This window comes from Oratosquilla oratoria, chromosome 20 (genome assembly GCF_046742065.1).
Source record: "Oratosquilla oratoria isolate Oo_2021 chromosome 20, ASM4674206v1, whole genome shotgun sequence".
In the NCBI taxonomy this organism is placed as follows: Eukaryota; Metazoa; Arthropoda; class Malacostraca; order Stomatopoda; family Squillidae; genus Oratosquilla; species Oratosquilla oratoria.
In genome coordinates, this window is record NC_134796.1 from 41,690,830 (window position 1) to 41,706,415 (window position 15,586).

Genomic DNA, 15,586 nt, shown 5'->3' on the forward strand with positions numbered 1-15,586 from the left:
ACAGACATATACATACATACATACATGCATGTGTACATATACACACATACATTCACATATACATACATGTGTAACCGTGGATAACCTGATTCGTTCTAGACTAATACATGCAGTAATGGTATGGGCTCCGCAGCCAATGAAGGGTATACACAAAACTGAGAATACTCGTACATACATCAGTAAACTATATCGGCTCCTAGCTTTGCAAGTAAAACGTATGAAGGGAGACTAAAAACACCGGACCTACCAACGCTGAAAGTAAGAAGAGAGAGAGGTGACGTGATCAGAATAATAGAGTAGATAGAACTGAAAGAATAGAAATTGATTTTGGATGGTCATGGAAACAGATTTGATAAGCTCACATTCCTGAAGAATACAAAAGAAAAAAATTAAAATCGTATATGTAGAGAATGAAAATATATAAATATATATAAATACACTAATTCCTAGAATAGGGAAGAACTAAAAAAAAGGAGAAAAGAAGAGAGGGGTTCTACGTTTAAAGATCCTTTCCTTCACAATTCCATTTGCTAGATACATATAAACAAATGTTTGCGCGCGCATACACACACACACACACACACACACACACACACACAGTCCTCAGTTTCTTTAGAAAACAGCTCCAAACACTCCCAACATGGAGTTAATACCGCCTTGTCTACTGATGTCCTGATTTTCTACCTACTGTCTTCATAATGAGGACCTGTTTATTTCCAAACATACGCTTTGTCACGTCAGCGCAGTGTGTTATCACGAAAGAAAACGGCGCTATTCTTCGGTGTCGCCTTGGTCATTCCACATTTCTTTGATCGTTTCCAATTAACTACGTCTGAGTAACCCTCTGCCCGTGGTTCCAAATGTTTCCTTTTCTCTGATCTGGGATTAGGTCTTGGAAACCTTCCTAAAGTCTTCCACACCATTTCTTGATAGCCATTTCCTTCTCCTTCTAAGTTCTTCCTCCTTCCTCTTTTTCTTCGTTTGGTTTCTTCAGCTTCCATCTTCTTATCGATGATTCCTTGTTCGTCCTCACGACACGTGCCGAACGAACCATACAGGGAATGAACGAATCATGATGACACAAACATCCATCTAAAGTTCGAAATCTTTTACAAAAGAAATTACATTTTCTACTCGGGTACTTCCTGAAGGTAAACATTATTTTAAACGAAACAAAAATGCGGCATAAAATTACATTAAAGGCATCTTTCTCCAAAAAAACAAATAGCAACCACACTCAAAGGTGTTTTGCATAGAGCCAGACACAGAAACAAGGTCTATGAGCCTTTAAGAATCAGCGATGTCGTTCTATTTATGATTATATTTTTTCCTCTTCAGTTATCGTCCCCTTTCCTTCCTCCTCCTCCTCCTCCTCCTCTTCCTCCTCCTCCTTGTAGGTACGCCCCTCCACCTCATAACTTCTGAAACTGTAATCTTCCAGGAAGTGCAGGCACAATTATATAGAATATACATTTTCTTAAATGTGTGGCATAACTTTCAAAGCATTATCTCCCGCTGTAAGCTCTACTCCATATTCTGCATCTTTGTTATTAGTGTCTTATGTCTGCGCGAGTGCATATACACACATATACATGTTTCTAGGTTCACACACACACACACACACACACACACACACACACACACACATATATATACGTACACACATACATACATACATATACCAAGGCTTTTCCCCCTTACAAGGGGGGTAGCCGAAAAGAAAAAGGCATAAAATCATTCCCACCCATTCCATCCCTGAATACACTCCACACCCCTCCACCCTCCCTCTTATCTTAGCACCTCCTGAATGACGGGTTATCCCTGCACCTTGTCCACTGCCCTGGGTCAGAAGCAGTGTCGCAAGACACAGCACATCCACAGCAAGGCCGCTTCATTAAATCGGCGACCCCCCTCTCCGTCCCCCCCATTGCATAAAAGGAGAGGACGGGGAGAAATCCCTTCGGGCTGCGTCAAATTTTGCTCACACATACTACCTCACCCCCCATCCACCCGCCCATTCCACCTCATGCTATCACAACATCATCCATATACAACCATTCTCCATTCACCCCTGTCTTCTGTCCTCTTCCGTCTTTCCTCAACAGACATTCCCCTCTTCCCCAAAGCCCCCTTCACCCCATCCATCCACCTCATCCTAGGACGCCCCCTCATGTTCACTCCCTCCACATCTGCCTTCCACACCTCTTTTACTAGTCTTTCTTCACTCATTCTTTCCATGTGTCCAAACCATCCTAATATTCTTTCATCAACCCTATCTCCCAGCTCCCTTTCCACCCCCGTTCTCCTCCTCACCTCCTCATTTCTCACTCTATCTAGCCTAGTAGCCCCCATCATACTTCTCAGACACCTCATCTCAAACACATTCAAACTCCTTCTCTCTTCTTCTCTTATGTTCCATGTTTCTGCCCCATACAGTGCTGTTGGCACAATCACTCCTTCATATAGTCTCCTCTTAGCATCCATTCCCAAATGTCTATTCCTCATTACACTCTTTAATCCACCAAGGCATTTACTCACTTCTCTCAATCTACATTCTACCTCCACTTTCACTCCACCTTTCCCTGCCACATTTGCACCCAAGTATCTAAAACTATCCACTTCCTCCAGTCGCTCTCCCTTAATGCTCACTTCCAGTCTACTGCCACTTTCACCCCTTGTACATCTCATCACCTTACTTTTACCCACATTTATCTTTAGATTTCTTCTATCACATACTCTCCCAAACTCTGTCACCAACTTCCTCAATCCCTCCTCCGATCCTGCCACAAGCGCAGTGTCGTCCGCAAACAACAACTGGCTCACCTCCCACTTTTCTCCATTTTCTTTAACCATCTCCAATCCCTTGCCCACTACCCTTGCATTTACCTCTCGCACCACCCCATCCATGTATAAGTTGAACAGCCAGGGTGACATAACGCATCCTTGACGAAGTCCCACCTTTACCTCGAACCACTCACTCTCTCCATTTCCAATCCTGACACAAGCTCTACTACTCTCATAAAAACTCTTGACAGCTCCCAGAAGCTTTCCTCCTATCCCGTATATCTTCATAACCTCCCACAGTGCCTTTCTGTCTACCCTATCATAAGCCTTTTCCAGATCCATAAAAGCCCAAAAAACATCCTTCCCCTTTCCTATAGCTTTCTCACATATCTGTCTTACTACAAAGATCTGATCTACACAACCTCTACCTGTCCTAAATCCACACTGTTCCTCACCAATTACTCCTTCTGTTCCTCTCCTAATCCTCTCAACCAAGATCCTCCCATAAGCCTTCCCAACTACACTCAACAAGCTAATCCCTCTGAAACTACTACATTCACACTTGTCCCCTTTTCCCTTGTAAAGAGGAACTATACAGGCACTCCTCCAGTCCTTCGGCACTCTACCCTCTCTCCAACAAACATTAAATAACCTCACCAACCAGTCCACCATCACTGTACCTCCCTTTTCCAGACATTCCGCATGGCATCCATCCAGACCAGGTGCCTTACCTGCTTTCATCATCTTAACAACTGCCTTCACCTCATCCTTCCTTATTTCTCCTCCATTCTCCTCATTCATCACTCTCATTTTCTTCGCACTTCCCACTGCAGCAATCTTTCCTTCCCTATCCTCCTTCACATTAAGCAACTCCCTAAAATATTCTGCCCATCTTCCCCTTACTGCCTTCTCTTCCATTATCATCTCTCCATCTGCACCTTTTACCTTTTCTTCTCTACTTGATTCGCCTCCTCTTCCTCTCTTAATTTCTTTCCAAAACATCTTTTTATTACTTTCAAAATTTTCTGTCAAACTCTTACCCCATTTCACATCTGCTCTCCTCTTTGCAACCTTTACCTTTTGCTTTACTTCTCTTTTCTTTTCTTTGTACCTCTCATATGACTCCCTCGTCCTATTTTGTAACCAATCTGTGAAAGCTCGCTTCTTCTCTTCTATTTGTAGAAAGACCACCAAGGAAAATAATAAATTGATGACCGAGCACTTTCGTCTATTTAGACATCCTCAGGGTACCCTGGGGATGCCTAAAAATTATTTTCCGTGGTTGTTTTTCTGCATATTTAGAATCACGAGTTCATGTGATTTCTCATACATGCATACATACATACATACATGAATATACCAAAGGCTTTTCCCCCTACAAGGGAGGTATAAAAAAAAAAAAAAAAAAAAAAAAAAAGGCATAAAAACCATTCCCACCTATTCCATCCCTATATACACTCCACTCCCCTCTACCCACTACCCTCCCTCTTATCTTGGCACCTCCTGGATGACGGGTCATCCCTGCATCTTGTCCACTGCCCTGGGTCAGAAGCAGCGTCGCAAGACACAGCACATCCATAGCAAGGCCGCTTCATAAAATCGGCAAGGATGAGAGGGATTCCCAAAGTACACAAACCAGGAATCCCGATGAGACCCATTACCTCAGGAATAGGAAGTGCACCTCATCGACTCGCAAAACATCTAGCGAAACCGCTATCCGCAGCAATAGGCACAATCAGCAGCGCACATTTACACAACTCCACTGATTTAATCAATAGATTGAAACACTTAGATTTAAACAAAAAGAAGATGGCTAGCTATGATGTAAAAGCTTTATTCACAAACGTAGAGATTGAAGGAGCAATGGAAGCAGTAACGAAGGTGCTAAATCAAGTAAAAGATAGTGATTTACCGGTTAAAAAAAACAGACTTTGTGAAATTAATTTCATTATGTGTAAAATTCAACTGCTTCACTTTTAACAACCATGAATATATACAATTCCGAGGCTTAGCTATGGGATCTCCTCTCAGTGCCATTATGGCAAACCTTTACATGGAGTCACTTGAAGTAGATAAATACATACATATCATGGGAAGAGGAGCATCCTGGTTTCGCTACGTAGACGACGTATTAGTTATAGTACCAGAAAATACTGATTTAGATAACAAACTTCGTAGCCTTAATAGTGTAAATAAGTACATAGAATTCACAGTGGAAAAGGAAATAGACAAGAAACATCTTTAGACACGACAATTCATCGTATTGACGGAAGTGCAAAATTTTCAGTATGTAGGAAACCAACAAACAAAGAAGATTTCATTCATTACTTATCAAGACACGACACAAGAACGAAATCTGGCATGATAATTGGCTTTTTCCTTAGAGCATTTAGAATTTGTAGCGAAGAATTTTTACACGACGAATGTAAACACATTACAGAGACGTTCAACCGCCTAAAATATCCACCGGGCCTCATACAAAAACTGAAAAATAAAGCCAAACAAATATGGAGAAGAAAAAACACAGTCACAGAAGAACAGAGGAAAGAAAAAGATTTTTTAGTGGTTCCTTACTCCTCGAGAGGCGAATTAATTTCCAAATTTCTAGCGAGAATAGGGATGGAAGTCGTACACTCCTCAGGACAGAAAACACGGGACATTTTATCCAGTAAACAACACACGGAAGAGAAAAATGAAAAGAGCGTGGTTTACAAGATTCCATGTGGTGGATGTGATGCAGTTTATTTTGGAGAAACTTCAAGAGGAATAACAAAAAGATTATACGAACACAAGAATGACATGCGACACCACAGGACATCTAATTCGCTAGTAGTACACGCTACACAACACGGACATATGCCTAATTGGAACAACACCAAAATCCTACACACCGGTATGAAAAAGACGACAAGAAAAACTATTGAAGCTGCATATATTAATACTTTTAAATCAACCAATCATAGAGAAGGATTTGTAAATTTGGCACGCACAACAGCAAGATTAATCATCGAGGGGGCACAAACGGCGGACTCTTTCCCAAGGCGACCTGTGAGATGACCCGTTTAGTATATAGTCAATGTATTCCAATTTGCCTGTACTATTATCTCTCTGAAGAAGACTCTGTCGAAACGTTAGAGAATAAAATACTTCTGCTCCTTCCTGGAATTTACCTATACCACTCTTGCCATACATATATATATATATATATATTACATATATGTACATATATATGTATACATATATGTATACATATATATATCAACCACAATGTACATTAATTCTAAGCCATCAACATTGGGTGTCCCGATGGGGGCAATATGCAGAAATTGAAACTTGGTGGGACCAAGGACTCGAATCTGGTTAGCGCGTAACAAATGATTTAGTAACTTAAACCATTGCTCCATCAAGATGAAACTATATCGCTATTCACTGGGATCCATTCAGAGCTGTACATATATATATATATATATATATATATATATATATATATAATATATATATATATATATATATATATATATATATATATATACTTACACTGTGTCGAAAAAATCACTGTTCTTACATTATCTTGAATATACTTTTGTCATAAATAATTGTTATTGTAGTAACATCATAATAGAACAAAACCATCTTAATAAATTAATGAATGAATCTATAAGAACAAATAAGAATAAATGAATAAAATAAAAGGAACTTCAATAACTAATGAAACAAAACAGGTATCCTTTATGTCAGAAACAAAATTAAATTATTTTTTTACGTCATATAAGTAAACTTATAATTTTGTACATTTTCTAATCCCCCTAACCTCATTTTAATACAAACGAGTGGGCACAGCAGAAATCAAAATCAGTTTGTAATGCAGACGACACAAAATACGAACACAAAGCCCACTTGTACATAAATCATTCAGACATGAAAACACGAAACACAATTTCAGATTTGAAGAAATACAAATTTGTCAGAAAACTTAGTTCTCTCCTCGATTTTATTTCTATTTTGTTTATAAATCTTCAGGAAGGAAATAATGTCATTGGAGAAAACAGGGCTTCTTTTCTTGGGAATAATTTTGTCACGAAGACGGTGAGTCGTCAAGGTGGTAAAATGTCGAGATTGATGAAGGGCAGTAGCAGAACGGAGAGATGTCGTTTAAGTCGAAAATGTTCAGCATTCGTTTCTGAATGAAAATTGGTCTCCATGACGAATGCTGTGTAACTTTGAAAATATGAACATTGATAAATAGAAAAAAAAATAGTAATGATGACGATGGTACAGTGAAGAAAATATAAATATTAATATTAGCGTTTTCAATGGGAAAGCACCTTTTGGTATATGCGTGTACATATGTAGTAATATCTTTATAAGTATAATTCTCACCATTATCATTATTACAATTATTATTATTATTATTATTATTATTATTATTATTATTATTATTATTATTATTATTATTATTATATTATTATTATTATTATTATTATTATTATTATCATTATTATTACTATTATTACTATTACTATTATTATTATTATTATATTTTCTATGATATTTGATACTTTTACCGTTATTGTTATTGTTGTGATAACAACAATGATAACGACTAAAACTGAATTACTTCTTAATCTGAACACGAATATGATTTTTTTGTTATTGGACTTAATTTTCTTGTGATAGTTTATTCATATTTCCCTTATTTAGCAAATTACTGACAATAAGAATGGTAATGTATTAATTGCGCAAATAATTAATTGGTTTAAATAATTTGCTTGATCACCTTTTTGAAGTAAATGTAATAAGGCCGAAAATATAGACTTGTGATATATAATCAGAAAAATATATACATACATACACATACAATATATATATATATATATATATATATATATATTTATACTCGTAGAATGTCAATGTGGGTGGTTTTGCAGATATATGGCGTTGGGGGAAAGCTGTTAAGGGCAGTCAAGTGTTTTTACAAGAGTGGTAGAGCCTGTGTTAGAATAGGAAATGGAGAAAGCGAGTTGTTGTAAAGATGGGACTGCGTCAGGGCTGTGTCATGCCGCCATGGCTGTTCAATGTGTACATGGATGGTGTGGTGTGGGAGGTAAAGGAAAGGGTAATGGGCAGGGGACTGGATATGGTTAAAGAAAACGGAGAAATGTGGGAGGTGAGCCAGTTGTTGTTTGCTGACGACACTGCGCTTGTGGCAGGATCAGAGGAGGGATTAAGGGAGTTAGTGACAGAGTTTGGGAAGGTATGCAATAGGAGAAAGTTGGAGGGAAATGTGGGTAAAAGTAAGGTGATGAGATGTACAAGGGCAGAGGATGACAGTGAGTTGGAAGTAAGTCTTAAAGGAGAGAAGCTGGAGGAAGTGGATGGCTTTAGGGATTTGGGGTCACAGGTGGCAGGGAAGGGAGGAATAAAGGTGGAGGTAAATATTAGATTGAGAGAACCAAGTAGGTGCCTTGGGGCATTAAAAAGTGTTACGAGAAATAGGCAATTGGGAATGGACGCAAAGAGGATACTGTATGAAGCACTGGTCGTGCCGACGGTACTGTATGGAGCAGAGACTTGGAATTTAAGAGAGACAGAAAGGAAAAGTTTAAATGTGTTTGAGATGAAATGTCTGAGAAGTATGGTAGGTGTTACTAGGCTGGATAGAGTGAGAAACGAGGAGGTGAGGAGGAGAGCGTGAGTGGAAAAAGAGATGACAGATAGAGTTGATGAAAGAGTATTTGGATGGTTTAGACACATGGAAAGAATGAGTGAAGAAAGATGAGTAAAAGAGGCGTGAAAGGCGGAGGTGGAGGGAGTGAACTTGAGGGGACGACCGAGGATGAGATGGATGGATGGGGTGAAAGGGGGCGCTGAGCAAGAGGGGAATGTCTGTTGAGGAAGGAAGGGAGGAGGCAGGAGATAAGGATGGGTGGAGAGTGACTGTGTATGGGTGATTGTAGGTGCTTATGTGTGAATGATATTTTGACGCAGCCCGAAGGGATTTCTCCCCGTCTTTTCTTTTTCTGCATGAGGGGACGGAAAAGGGGGGGGGGTCGCTGATTTAATGTAGCGGCCTTGCTGTAGATGTACTGTGTCTTGCTGCATTGCGTTTGACTCAAGGCAGTTGGCGGATGCAGGGATGACCCGTCATCCATGAGGAGCTGAGATAGGAGGAGTGGACTGGGTGGTGGAGGGTAATGAAATGGGTGGGAATAGGTACGTGCCTCTGAGTTGGCTACCTCCCTTATAAGGGGGAAAAAGCTCTCGGAATATATATATATATATATATATATATATATATATATATATATATATATATATATATATATATACATATACATGCAAGTTTTTGTATATATGAATACTGTAATGATTGTTGTAAGACTCACATTATATGAAAAGCAAAAATAGTTATTACAGAAAAAAGAAAATATTACACAAACAATAGGAAGAAAAATAGGTAAAGTATGATAATATAGTAATGGCAACATAATTACTAGCAACAATATCAGTGTTATATTCACATATTTTCATTTTTGTTTGGACGATACTGAAGATATTCCAAACACAAACAAAGAGGATGAAATAGTGGTATAAAACAAAATAGGGTATGACAGCCAATGGACATAAAGGCATATAATCTATATCAAAAGTAATTATAAATTGGCTACAGGAGACGAAACTGTGCCATAAAGTTCAAAGTCTTCTGTTCTCCATTTACTAACGGTAGTCCAATATCAAACTGAACATTTCGTATATCGAAGAAAGGGATTAAAACAAAGGAAAACAGAACAGGACATATACACGAAATAGTATTGCTCACGTAAATGGAAAACGCGTGTATATTTACTTTCATTCCTTGTCTATTCATCTTTTTCCCCTGCCTTCCCCCTCACCCTTGTACGCCATCTGCCGAACTAATAAAGGGGTCGACCTGACGTCATCGAGCTCGAGACTACTATTCTACCCGTCAATATATATATACACCCAGGAAAAAAATAAATATATATAACGACACTAATGCCCACATACATATTTGAAATGTAACTTTAGAAAGGGAAAATGTTTATTTCTTATAGATAAAAATATATTTACACCCTTTGTCCCTTTATCATATTTTGTCCTCGCTGAACCATCCCCCCGTCATCTATAAGCACCATCTGCGTAGGTAATAAACTGACTATGGCGTTACTGCGCGTCACGCATCGAACTTGTCATTTGGCCAGTAAGACGTACATGCACATACACATCCTATAAACCAACTTCGTAAATAGACATACACATACAACATAAACATACTTAAAACTTACACAAACCCATAAACACACACTCATACAAAACTAACGTCTTTAAACCTACTCTGATCTCCCCTCAATCATATCAGGGACTCCAACCATACCCCGTCTTCAATTCTCTTTCCCTCCGTCTATTTTTCCCTTCCATTTCAACTCGCCTCCCACCTATCTTGCAACTTTTCTTAATTTCTATCATCTTGATTGACTTCTCCCCAACATGTCCCTTTCCAGATTTCTTCCTGTCTCAATAAACCTTTCCCCATCAGCTCATACTGTTCTGATATATATATCAAACTGATCTTTCAGAATTGGGACAAAGTATCCCCAATATGTCAAGTCATCTTTCCTTAACTCCCCTATTGACTTATTTACACATATTGTGTTTCAAAATGAAACTACTGCACATCACAAACGATGATAAGAAATTTTGTTTTGCTTCAAATGCCCTGCAGTGTTGATTTATACGTAGACCACTGTATATGCAATAATATACGAATATACTTTAAATACTAAGGGTGAAAGAGAAAACATGGAAACATAACTGGATTAAAAATACAAATAATAAATAAGAAATAGGTACTCTTGCCAATTAAACAAAATATTTGTTGACCAGTGGACTGAAGAATTCAAATTTACGGATATCAATTGGACTGCAGGGTAAAGATAGTATTTTCATAGACTTTTAATTTAGCTTTTTCAATTTCAGTGGCAGTTACATAATCTTCCATGCAAGATAAGTCACTGAACATGAAAATATACTAGACCTACTGGTCACTGGCAGCGAAAAAGTGCTTAATGATGCAGTTGGTAGAAAAAGGAGTGGAATAGTAAATTGTTGTTCAAGTCGCCTAAGATTTTATGGAAATTTGGACACACTAACACATTGGTCTGAACAGTGATTTACAAAATTTAACCAAAGTTTGAAAATATAACATAAATAACAAAAACACTAAGCATGGGTACATATTACACAGAAAAATGAATAATTGTAGAAAACGAAAAGAAACGTCCTGTGATTAAATACATCAATCTAAACATTGTATTTCTGCCTCAAAAACACAAAGCACATTTCTTTTTCTTCGGAAGTAGTTACTTTTAATGTTTAAGCTTAAGGGGCAAAGATGGACTTGGAAAAGATTTAAAAAAAAAAAAAAAAAAAAAAAAAAAAAAAAAAAAAAAAAAAAAAAAAAAAAAAAAAAAAAAAAAAAAAAAAAAAAAAAAAAAAAAAAAAAATCTTTAAAAGGAGAGCGGAGACCAAAAAGAATCTTAATGTGATAACGACCTTAATTGTTCACGGCCTCAGCATCCCCCAGAACTATTGTATACATTTTATTGTGGTGAATACCAGATTATATCCATGTAGGGCATGTTAGGAAGGTTAATGAAGCTTAATCAGAATACAATATATAATATTTGTCTATTCAACATATCAACCGTCTACCAAAACCTCTCCTTTCTCTCTCTCTAGATACCATTTCAAAATGTTCAATTGTCGAAAAAATCTTATAACTTTTTCCAGAACAACATTTTTAATTCGCCATCTTGTCTATCTATATACTAATGAAAAAAATCTGTTGATGTTGATCTAAATCGGACCGGAAACCGGAAATCCCTCAAGGGGACAGGTCCCCTCCGGCCCCTGATTGGCTGAGGGAGTGGTGACATGCGGCAACGGAGACGACTGATTGGCCAAGAGCGGTGACGTCACGGCAACGGAGACGACTGATTGGCCGAGAGCGGTGACATCAGGCAACGGAAACGACTGATTGGCCGAGAGTGGTGACGTAACGGCAACAGAGACGACTGATTGGCCGAGGGCGGTGACGTCACGGTAACGGAGACGACTGATTGGCTGAGAGCGGGACGTGCGCAAACCCCCGGGGAAACCTCTGGAAACTGATGGGGAGGCCTTTGGGAGCCCTTGGATAGTCTCTGGGGGACCTCTGAGGATCCCTGTGGGGATTCCCTGTGGAACCCTCTGGGAACTCGCGAGCGAAGCTCGAAGGGCCGAGTCCCCGCGTAGCGGAGTCGGGCGCAGTCGGTTGCTTGTCGAAAATAAAAGTTTTACGTCATTCCGTTTGAAAAAAAAAAAAAAAAATCAGCATACTACAGCGACATGACGTCACTTATTATATCACGTTCTCTGAGTTGACCTAAGATTTGGCACATTACACTACGCTAGATCTTTATTTCATATAATTCATAATTGTCTCTAGATTTTTTCCAATCATAAGGATGGCAAAAGGCATCGTGAACTATTTGCTTCCATTTCGTGAGAATTTTGACACAGGTGACAAAAAAATAAGGGGGGGGGAAAGCAATTTCTATCCAGGTCATTTAGTTTCTAACCGAAATAATGCTTATTATTATAATTGTTAACAGTTGTTATGTCTTTAAAATCATGTTGTCATTAGTGTTACTTCTGTTATTGATATTACACTTTTAATGGTTATTATAATTTCTGATATAAATTATCACATGAATGTTATAATTCGTCATGACAGTATCAAATAGTTTAGAAATAATCGAAATCTGAAAATGTTGCAGAACGTCAAAATTGAAGACCATCCAATCAGAAGAGGCGACATGACGTCACGACTGAGTACCAGCCAATTAGAAGAGGCGACATGACGTCACGACTGAGGACCAGCCAATCAGAAGAGGCGACATGACGTCACGACTACCAGCCAATCAGAAGAAAAAGCGACATGATGTCACGAATTGTTCATTATGTAATAGAATGAGGGAAAGAGGCTACAACAGGGAAGAATTGTCGAAGACACTTTAACAGCATGTTAAGTTACTTAATTTTTCTTTTCGCCTCCAATTTTCATTTCTCATTTTTACTTTTGTTATTGATATTACACCGTTATTGGTTATCATAATTTCTAATATTATAGATTATTTCATGACCATTACAATTTGTCACGATGTTATAATGTTTAATCTTCCTTTTCGTCCCCAATCTTCGTTTCTGTAGTTGAAACAAACTCTACTCTTTTCTCTTTCTACTTTGTGAAAGTCAGTTTCTTTATTCAAACTATTATGATTTTATTTTACTTTTTCTTCTCTCTCTCTTCCCCGTCTTTTATTAATCTTTCTCTTACGTTTTCTTTACGACGTTTTTAGAATCTTTATTCTCTTTGCCGTTACATATTATTTATGCTCATTCAGGGTCCCAGCATCAGATCATCTACAATTAGTTTCTCATATTCCTTATCTCCCATACTTTGTCTTTAGTAATTATCCATCCCCCTTATGCTCACTACAAGTTCCACGATCAGATCATCTTCACTATATAGTTCTCATATCATCTCTATCTTTCTTCTACCTATCCATCCTATTTGCCCTTATATATTCTTTCTTTTGGTCACTCAGGGTCCTAGCATCAGATCGTCTACATTGTAGTTATCATATCATATCTCCTATTCTTTTAATGCATCCACCTTCTTGTCATTTATAAATTCCTATTTATGCTCACTATGGGTCCCAACATCAAATCGTCTACATTTCAGTTCTCCTCCATTTTCCTTCATGTATCCACCTCCTTTGTCATTACATATTCTTTCTTATCCTTACTCTGGGTCCCAATATCAAATCCTCCACATATCAATTCTCACATTGTCTCTCCTATTTTTCTTTTTGTGTCCACAGGCTTTGTTCTTACGTATCCCTCCTTATGCTCATTCCTGGTCCCAGCATCAAGTCGTCTACATTTCAGACTACATCTCCTAACTTTAATTTAGATCCAAACGTCAGACGCGCTCGATTTCCTAATATCAGTGTCTTTATTGAGTCTAACTAGACTTATACTCTTTTCCTCTAAGTTCACTTTCTTGAAGGTCTCTTTCCGTGCGCGTGCCTTCTCACCCCCTGTTCCACATCACTTTCGTCATCGATCACGGCGTCCATTATCGTTCATTACTGCAAAGATGCTGCGAACGTCAATCCAAGTCAGCAAGCATCATCTCTTTTTTATTTATTTTTTCCCTCCAATTCTTCTGTAATAATGGTGCATCTAAACTTTATAAAGTTATAATAACAATTATAACAATAATAACCATGTTAATAGTAATAACAACAACAACGACGACGACGACGATGACGACGACAATGATGATAGGAATAATAACAACTAATAGTGTTTAGTCAGGGTTGATTTTTCTGGTGTGTGCATAAAGCAGTGATGTGTTGAACTTTGTTGGTGTGTGTTGCCTGAATATGTTGTCAGGCGATCTCTGGTTTCTTGTCACTTGTGAAGTGAGCGCGTTACCAGTGAACCAGCAGATGTGTATGGGTATTGTGGTAATTATGTGGTAATGGTAATTATAATTGACAATATTCTACATACCTTGTAAGTTTGGAGTAATATTCATGTTCTAGCCAATATATATATGAATAAATAAATGAGTAAATGAATAAATAAATAAAGATTATAATCCTGTTATTTGGTCAATTTTTTTGTTTTTTCGTCACTTTTGTCATTCATAATTATTTCGCAATACAGCTGAACGAAACTTTCTGATTAAAATCACATAAAAAACAAGTACTTCCTGAAACACACTTTTTCATAAACTCTGATCTTCACGTCTCGTATTTCATCCTTTTATATAATTCCTCCCTCGCTTGCTCCATCTTGATCGCATTGCTTTACCTCTCACATCTTCCCAGTTTCTCTTAACGCGACCCTGAACGACTTCTTCATATTAGTTCGGTTCCTTTCCATTTCTTTTCGTTCAAAACACCATTTCTCCTACAAACCGCCATTATAGCATTTGTCTTTCTTTCTTTTTTATAATGAATCGTTCCTCTCCTATTTCTTTCGTTCCTAGTCTTCTCCTCTTCCCCCTCTCACCTATTTCCCTCTCCTCCCCCCCCCAGATCTCCCTTCAGGGTACCCCTCACTTCCCCCATACCTCTCCCCTCTCGTCCTCCTTCACAGACCCCAGCAGGTAGGCTCTCACTATTTGCTCAAGAAGGGGAAGGCGCCCAAAACGAGTTTTATGAGATTGTGTGTGTGTGTGTGTGTGTGTGTGTGTGTGTGTGTGTGTGTGTGTGTGTGTGTGTGTGTGTGTGTGTGTGTGTGTGTGTGTGTGTGTCTTTGGTCATGTGTTTGACTCGTGATCGACAGATATTGCCCCACGGAGGAGAGCTCAGCTCATATATGGCCAGATTTAAGGGTAATGCTATGACCTTACACATACACACCCCAATCAGTTGTCCATGTTTGTGTGTGTGTGTACACACACACACACACACACACACACACACACACACACACACACACACACACATATATATATATATATATATATATATATGTGTGTGTGTGTGTGTGCGTGCCTGCGTGTGTGTGTGTGTGTGTGTATGTGTGTGTACGCACGTGTGTGTATTTGTGATTATGTAAAACTATTTCTAATATTCTTCAAACATTAATCTTTTTTTCACAATTTCTTTCCAAGTCACCCACTCTTCCTCTCTCTCTCCTCTCTTTCTCTCTCTCTCTCTGT